A 9,642-nucleotide genomic window follows, 5' to 3' on the forward strand; every position below is an offset into this window, starting at 1 on the left:
ACACAGAATGGGCCTCATGGCCAGCAGCTGTGCAGAATGAGAACCAAATGAGATGTGCTCCGCTTCTTGAAAGTGAGGGCAAATGGTCATCCCAGGACAGTGATGGGGACTGAAGATCCTGATTTGAATGAGGCACTCCCAAGGCATGCATCCTCACTGCCATGTCTGTGCTTCTGAGAGAAGCAGGCGTGAAGACTCTTTCCTCCTGCTTATAGGAACTGCCCAGCTTGGTACTGACTGTGCAGAAATGATGAAGTTCCCTGCTCAGTTCCTGCATGGTCTCTTCCAAGGCATCTGCAAGTGACGCACCACACATGCACACACCAACACACACCGCTGCCCCCACTACTCATTAAAAATAATTTTAGTTTTCATTTGGCATTGAAAAGCACAATGCTTATATAGCACATCTGCATATCAAGAAATACAAATCTGGACTGTGTTAATAAAAGGTCAGGTGTGATTCCTACCTGTCTGATCAATGTAAGTCAGTAAAGCAGCAAACCGAAGTTCCAGCAGAGGTTTTGGTATGAGAGAGTCTAATGGCTGGGCAAACCTCTGCTTTTGCTTGTTCTGTGTGTCTGGGACCATTGTGGCTAAGGGAGTAATTCCAGACTCTGCAGATGAGTTTTTGGCTGAGACCTGTTTCTGAGGGGTGCTTCTGGTAATCACCTCACTGCAGAAGTGGACTCTTCTTCCCCCAGCAGGCACCAAGGCAGTACAGATTGCTTGCAGCAGCAGCTCTTCCATGCTTCTCTTCTGTTGCCCTCTATCCTGAGCATTAGGAACACTGAGGTTAACTTACATTTGTTTATGCTAGCAGGGAACAACTGCAGTGTAATTTACAGATTTGGGACATTTCAAATGGTGTCTGATTACTCACTGCTAAACTAGAGCAGTTGACTTGACATCACTCCCTCAAACATTGCAGTCCCGTGCATGTAGAAATTGAAATGAACTCTTCTTCCAGGAAATCTCTGTTGCTGATTAACTCTGGGTCCTGAGAAGAATCCAGAGCTCTCAGAACAAAATACATATTTATTTTCAGATGCAAGAGGAACTTTTGTCTGTTACTTTTCTCACTAAACTTGTCTTCAGGGAAAAACAAGTCTTTTATTAGTAAACATGCGCTTTGAATGGTGACATACTATTTCATCTAGAGCTTCTTTGCATGGATCTGCGCCTCTTCTACTACATTATTTATTTCTCTGTAAATCCAGCTCATTATTGACACAGAACATCAGAATGGAAACTGCAGTGGCAGTAGACATTTCCTGGCCAGCATGTCAACTTAGTTAAGTGCAGTAAAACATTTATTATATTCATAGCCACCTAGCTGGTTTATACAAGGGTCTTTCTCCCAACAACTCTTTGGCACTTTCTATTTTCCTTCAGAAGACTGAAAAAAAAAAGACCAAAAAATCCCTATATAATTAGAATCCCAAACACATTGTAACAAAGCAGAAGAAAGCATAAGAATGGACAGACAGACTCAAGCCAGGAGTCTATCCTTGAACGTAACCCATCTCCAGCAATGGTCAATATGGAGAAGGTAAAGAGCATGGCTCAAATACATTTCTGCATTTCCAGAGTACTCTGCTAGGTTCAGCACTTCACAACTGAGGGGATTTCTGTGTGTCTAGGGATTTAGTAACACATTTACACAGAGGTGAAAATACATAGCACTACAACCTACATAGCTCTACAACCACCCACTGGCACATCCAATACACAAACCCTCTAACTCTACAGCTGTGCCACTGTACCTCCTTTCCTCCCAGGCAGCTGTACCTCTTCCAAATAGCACAGAGGGCTCTGCTCTAGCACTGGCTGGGGCCTTTGCAATACAACTGTGTATATGGGACATGGGACAGTTCACCAGAACTGCTACTAGAGCAGATCTTTGCAGAGAAATTAACAGCTCTTTAGACCTCTTAATGAGCTTGTTATTTTTCTATTACACAAACACTGTCTCTGACACTTAAAGATATCAGAAATAGTGGAAGAAATAGTGGAATAACTTTATCTGGTCTTCCTTGTCCACTGTCACCCAGGCAGAATTTAGAATTCACGTACAAGTAGAGTATGCACAGGAATGAGTGAAACACAGTGGGGGAGAGACATACACATACATACACACGTATATATGTCTTTGACCTATAAAAATGTTATTTGCAGGACATGGAAGAAATTAGAGTATTGGAGATACAATGAGCTAGTAAAAGCTTTTCTTTCATGAAGAGTGAGCTTATTTGCATGGTAATGAACCAGCTTGTTTTTCCAGCTCATTTATGTTTCACTGATATGCTAAGACACCATCTATGGAAATCTTGTACAAAGCATAATTGAAGCAAGTTCCTACTTGAAGCTGGATAGATGTTGGGGGAATTACAAGGTGAGAAGAACAATCATATCAGACTAGGCAACAGATCCTGTTACTCATGCAGCCCTTTGCCCAGGCTACACCCACCTATTCAAATGCTGTCTACAAACAGCTCCCCCCATGCTAATACTACCTTGCAAGTTAGCACAGCAGACCCTGTCTTCCAGCAGACCAGATGCTTGGGATTTGCAGGATCTCTTTGCTTATTCTGAAATAAGAGACAGAAAAAGCTCTTCAGCAAGAGCTGTTAGCTGTTTGCTGCTGGTTTTCACTCATCCATGCTGCATAAAAGTAACAAAACTCTCCCTAGGCTCCATAGTGTGTAAAATCTTCCCTTTTTGTGGTGCCAGTGTTGTGCAAGTTTGCTGTAAAATATGGCACCAAGTTCTTGTGAAGCAGAAACTGCTCCTAAGTCACTTCATTCTTTTGTTACGAGAAAGGTTGAGCGAACCACCCAACCAGAGACCTCGGTGCCTGCTGCTCCCACAGCTTGCAGTCTTCTCCATTTCATTGTTGCTTTATCTTACTGTTTCCAGGAGACATCCCTAGATTGTCTTACTGTGTCTGATACTCATCTCCTGTGTTTTCTCATCTACATCCTATTGTGGTTTAACATCAACCATCAGCCCCACCCTGCCTTTCATGCACTCTTCCTCCTGTAAGTGAGGGGAGGGAATCAGAAAATTCTGTTTAATAGGTAAAACGAAAGCTGCACATGCAATCAAAGCAGCACTAGGAATTCATTCACCACTTGCCATGGCCAGGCAGGTGTACAGCCATCCCCAGAGAGCAGGGCTCCAGCACATGTTAACAGTGACTCGGTCAGACAAACGGAATCACAGATCACAGAACCAGCTGGGTTGGAACAGACCTGAGATCAGAGTCCAGCCTTCGAGCAGACACCACCAAGGCAGTTAGACCATGCTTCTAAGTACCAAGTCCAGTCTTTTCTAAACACCTACAAGCAGTGGACCTCCACCAACACCATAAAGGACATCATTCTGAATGTCCTCCCCCTTCCTTCTTCTCCCCCCTGTTTTATATATGGAGCATGATGCGATATGCTATGGAATATGCCTCTGGTCACTTGTGGTCAGCGTCCTGGCTCTGCCCCCTCACAGGTCCTTGTGTAACCTCAGCCCACTTGCAGGTGGAGTAAGGAGCAGAAAAGGCCTCAGTGGTATGTAAGAGTTGCTCAGCAGTAACAAACACAGCCCCATGTTATCAACGTCTCCAGCACAAAACCAAAACACAGCCCCATACCGGCTTCTGTGAAGTAAATTAACTCTATCCCATTCCAAATCAGCACACCTTTTTCTACAGATCATCAGTTCTTCCTAGTTATAAGAAGGATTTGAACAAAAACCCCCACACCATAGCATGTTTTTAATTCCTTTTTAGTATGAGCTTCTCTGAACAAGGTGCTTTCAGTGACACAGTCTGAAAGAAGATTCCTTAAAGGCCAGGTGTTAAAAAGATATTAAAGAGTCAAAAGGCTTTTCAAAATGTCAAGTCATTAGTTTTAATTGGCATTAGGGAACATATTATGAAAGACTGGAGGTCTGCTCGGTGTCCCAAGGTATAACAGATGTTGGTAATGATACCTAATTTCCAAAATTGGAGAATTCTCTGACAAATGGGCACTCTTAAGACACAGTTTATCCATGGTAGATCATACAGAAGAATCACATGCTGTGAGTGCCAGTTTCTTTTCATTACACTGTTTTTTCTCCAGACTTCTAATGTAAGTGGGTTTAATCTGAGATTCACCTGCTATTAATGGGAGCTGCATTACCAAAGAGAGAACTAGGTGACTAAAGACTGGTTACTAGGTATAAATATGTGCAAAAAAGTCAGGGGCTTTAAGCCCAAATCTTGGGCTATTCAGGTACTAAATTTCTACAGGAACTCCCAATGACAAGAGAGTATCAGGAACTGACGGGGACTTGGACTTTGCAGCACTGGGCCAAATTTAACGTTGGGTCTAAGGAAGCTCACTGGAGTTTCCACAAGCCAAGAGCTGTGTGGCATGTGGTACAGGTTTAAAACACAAATAATGTGAAATTTAGGCTTAGCTCAGGATGCAGAGTTCCATGTGCCAAGGATCACACTGGTCCAATGCTCAGGGTGCCTTCTTCAGAGCAAAACCTCTGGTCAGAAATATGGAGTTATTTACACAGGGATTAGTCTGTAGCATTTGTTACCATGAGATAGAGGAGGTATGGGAGTCACAGAATCCTAGAATGGTTTGAGATGAGAGGGCTCTTAAAAATCATCTCATTCCAACCCCCACAGTGGGCAGGGACACCTTCCACTAGACCAAGTTGTCCCAAGCACCATCCAACCTGACTTTGAGCACTTGTAGGCATGGGACGTCCACAGCTTCTCAGGGGAACCTGTTCCAGTGCCTCATCCAGGGGCTGCCACTGATTCAGTGTGTTGTTGTCACTTGCTGTGTATTTGCTGACCACAGAAATTCAGTAGTAGAGAGTAGCACAGGTTTCAGTCAGGTCCATGCTCAGTTTTGATACTGAAACACTGCTGGACGTTAGGTATGGTGGGGAGGTATCTTTGCTTGGCACTCAGAAATTAGAGCAATTCACTAATAAATGGGCTTGCAATACCTGACCTATCAGCATTTTTCTTGGTAGACAAATGACAGTATGGTGTAGAGACAAGATGAAACCATATGAAACCTAGAGCCTGCTCTGGTCCTTTCTACCCTCTTCTTACATAGCAGATATGGACAAAACCATCTACCACAGCAGCACTGACTCAGTACACTCTGCCTTTTAAAAAGCTCCTCACCTAAGGTTCCCACATAAGTAGGTTTTCCCCACAGATCTGGCCAGATTTTATATCACATGAAGCTGCAGAAGTTTTTGCTCAGCTCAGAGTTGCTCAGACAGGTCCTGGAAAAGAAACCCCAAATCCTGTTCCAGTGGGAGCAGGGTGTGCTGGGCCAGATTGCTACCAGGCACTTCATTTTCATCAAATGGAACAGCAGCTCATGCCTTGAGAACAGAATGCTAGTTTTTCCAACAAAAATAAATCTTTGGAGGCTCACCTAAGAGAGAAGGAAAGAAGATTCATAGCTTCACTTACATTAATCCCAAATTTAAAATACGTCTAAGATGAATGAGTGGGAATAAAACTTGTTCTAGCAATCCTCATTCCTCAGTAATTCCCATTTGCTGGGAAAAAGGCAAACTCTGTTATCAGGGAAATCACTCTGTGGAAGAGAGTAATTTTCCTAATCAGAGTGTGAAGCATGCCCTACTCTTAAATCATTTATATTTTACTTTTTTATGATGCAATCACAAATTAGCTTTTTCTGTGTTTGTAATGAGACAATAGAACAGATGGTCAGGGCTTAGTTCAGGGTGATAAATCCATTAGGATAACCTACAGAAAGTTGCTGCTATGGCAGTTGCTGCCAAATAAGTGTTCATTCAATTTTCTGTTCAGGCTTTGGGTACTGTGTGAAGAACCATCTCAGTTCTTCAGTACCTTGGGATAAAAGGGATGCACAATTTTGTGTAATATATTATTAGTGTCTACATAGCTCAAGGAACTGGATGGTAATGATATGGGGGATGCATAGGGTAATGCAGGGAAATAGCCTGGATCTGTTTCTTCCCAATAGCTGTCCCTGAAGATACACATACTCCATACCAGACTGCATGTCTACTTATAGCTGAACCAATGGCTCAATTGCAGAGTTGAGTTTTCTGTCGAGGAGTGATTGCAAAATCCCATTTAACTTTGAATTCATGCCTTCACTTGTTATGCAAGAAATTTCTCAAAACATTTAGAATCCTAGTATAATTCATACTGCATAGGATCTATTGAGGGCATTTGGTGTAATCCAACTCAAAGCATTTGTCACAGTGGACCAAATCCAAAGGTCTCTTCCAACTGGAACTATTCTATTCTATTCTGTCCTGTTCAAATTTCACCCTTAGACTCCAAGAGAAGGCTCTCAAGCTAGCCCACAAATATGAGCTATTACTTTCCAAAAACAAAAGTTAGAATAATTAGATATCCTATAGCTTATGATTAGCAAAAAGAGATATTAAACCATAAAGCAAAGTGAGAAGTTGTGTGTTCATTATTTCTGATGATGTCTTTGACCTGAATCACATCAGGCTGCTCCATAAATGAATCAGAATCCATAGATCATCTTCAGGGAGGTTCAGATCTGCATTCAGTCTCTGTGTGTCTCTGGAAACCAGCAGTACCCTTTTCCAAGGTACTTTGACACTTCTTCCTATAAATTTTGCCCAAATCCCTTTCCATCACTGGAATTCAGCACCAGAGCACTACCACATACCTTTAGATAGTGTTTCCATGTGGAAACAGTATCTCCACCAAGAGCTCCATAGTTTCATCACACCTGAGTGGCTAGAGGCTGGCTGTGTCAAATCCATTAGAGGAGAGAGAAGACTCTGCCAAGGAAGGATGTGGAGTTCCTGCAGTATCTCTTACAAAAGCATTGAGGGTTTCCATGGAGAAAACAGCTCCCCACAGATACAGCCCACCATGGAAGGGCTTATGCCAGACCCCTGTCCTTCACTCCCTGGGCACCTGGGCACACAGCACCCCTGCATATGACAGTCCAGGACAAAATGTTGTATGGTGAGCTCCCACGTGTTTCAGAGGAAGCACCCCACAGGAGGGGGCATACATTAGATCTGACAAAGAGAGCAGAGGAAAACCGATTGCATACAAATGCATACAAAATAAAACCACCACAATTTCAGTGTTTTCTTCCATACGTGGTAATGTCAAGGGGCTTTATTAACAAAAGCTGTGTAAGCAGAGGTTTGAATTTGAACAGGGCTTTTTTTCACTTCTGCACTTTGTTGCTGCCTGGCTGAGTGCTCAGTATCTGCCAGTGCAGGCATTACGTGCTGCTCTGCTTGTCCCCAGTCAGTCAAGGCAGAGCCTGAGCTGGGAAATGGCTGGAGCCCCAATAAATATTAGCAGGATAGTCTGGGATGAGGCTGCTTCCCTCTTCCCTTCTGCTCTCACCTACACATGGGATGCTGCTGCTGCCTCGGCACAGAGCCACACTACAGGAGGAGCTGAGGAGCTTTTCCCCATCTACACGTGTCTGATGGGACATTGTGCTTTGGATGAGTGACCCTTCCTTGGATGCAGCTTGTGCACATGCTGGAGACAGGTGCCATTTTTAGCAATAAATCTGCTGAATTACAACTCAGGGAGAATTTACTTGAAAATTTACATAATGTAGCTAGGGGAGATTTTTAAATGCTTCCCCTTGTGCATAAGGGAGATAAAAAAAATAGGTGGAAAATTAAGTAACAGTTTAATTGGCTTCCACAACAGTCTATGGGGAGAAAGGCAGGCCGGATGTCTGCCTAGCTACACGGCTTGGTGTGTGCTGTAACCATGGGAGGCAACATTACAGGCATGACAGGACAATGATTTGGTTTTTCAGCACTGAAGATCTGAAAAATGAATTACCTCCAGCTGGGGGGTTGTTTTCCACTTGAGGAAGACCTGTCATGCTGGTTTGGATGACTGCAGGTCAGACTTCTGTTTCAGGGGAAAATGGAGGATTTTCTCCTGCTCTGCCATGTGTGGGAACTCAAAATGTCTCTCAGACATTTTTAGAGGTTCCAGGCCTTGGTCAGAAGCATTCTAGACCCTGGCAGACAGCTGAAAAACAACTGTGATTTTGAGTTTGAGCCATGGAATGAATTACCAACTTTGGAGGTGGAACAAGCAATCACAAAAGGTTAGATAGTATAGTATAAGTAGTTACGAAGTAGAGAGGAAATTTTTTTAGTATTGTACAGGGGGGTTTTAGCACATGTACAGGGGGGTTTTCACTTTGTACATGAGGGTCAGAAGTTCTAAGATGGAGGAAAGTGGGCTGATCCCATCCTTCTTCCTTCTTCTTCCTTACCTCCATGTTCTTGGTGATGTTGGCACTCATAGATTGGTTTAGAGTAGAAAAACACTTGGCAACGTAGGTAGTAGGTATTGGGGAATAATTGTAAACATGTTATACGTAATATATCTTATAAAAGATAGCAGCAACCCTGGGCGGAGAAAGAGACGAAGAAGACAGCAGATAGAGAGGATGTCAGGGTGTGTGTGTGCCTCTACCCAGGCCACTGATCAAATAGCTGCAGTCCAAGAACATAATCTGTTAGATAACTAGCAATAAACTGCCTTGAGACCGAACAGCTAAGCCTGCGGAGTTTTTCTTTGGAAGCACGGGTTGGAGGAGGAATTTCACCACCACATGTGGCCCCAAAACAAGGCTGGGGTTCCCACATCTGGCGTCCCTGGTCGGGCATCAATAAAAAGAAGAAAAAGAAACATCAAACAACCTCCAACCTTCATCGGCAGAAAAAGAAAGAAGAAAAAAAAAAAAAGAAGAGCAGTACACACTCTCCGCATTTTCAAGAAGAGAGGGAGCGGAAAGCTCAAGATAAGAACTTGACCTTCACCAAGGCATTTCGTCTGGAGGACAGCCAGGAGGAGAGAAACCAGAAGCGCGCCTGGGATTCCTCGCCTGTGACCTGCTGGACGATGGACAGTGCCATCTCCGGACTGACTTCATGCTGACTCAGCTTTTGGTGAGAATGGTTGAAATTAAGAACATGGGGAGGGAAGGAATTTTTCCCAAGGACACACCAAAGACTTTTTTTTAGCCCTATAGGGCGAAACTTCTACCCATCAGGTAGAGACAGCCCAAATGAAATGAAAGCTTTGTTATCATAGGTGCGGTGTAGTCACTCGCACACAGATATATATTTTTCTTGGGATTGAATTTTTGGCAAAAGATCAATAAGTAACTTTATTACTGAGCCACAAAAGGACAAAAAGATAAGACTGCTGCAAAACTTTTGTTTTTAACAAGGACAATATTATAGCCAGCTCTACAGCACGGCACGTCCAGCCGGACAGCTGGGGTTTCTATGGGAGCACAAAGGGGAAAGATTGCCCAGCCAGCAGCTCGGGGCAGTTTTCCTCACCACAGATCCAGGGAAAGCAGGACTGCCTTCCATGGACAATCAGGGGATGGTCTGTCATCATGCCCTGTGTGTCCGGGTTCCCACTGTTCCTCAGTTTCCCTCGAACCTCAATCCCTGAGCTCCTCCAATGCAAATCCCCCAGACAGAGAGATAAGCCAAGCACAGCCGCAGCCCCCGGTGGGGGAAGGGACCAGCACTGCTCGAGTCCGAACCCGCGGCGGGAGGGGCAGCGGCGGCGGCGGCGTC

Source organism: Lonchura striata, chromosome 1 (genome assembly GCF_046129695.1).
Source record: "Lonchura striata isolate bLonStr1 chromosome 1, bLonStr1.mat, whole genome shotgun sequence".
Classification (NCBI taxonomy): Eukaryota; Metazoa; Chordata; class Aves; order Passeriformes; family Estrildidae; genus Lonchura; species Lonchura striata.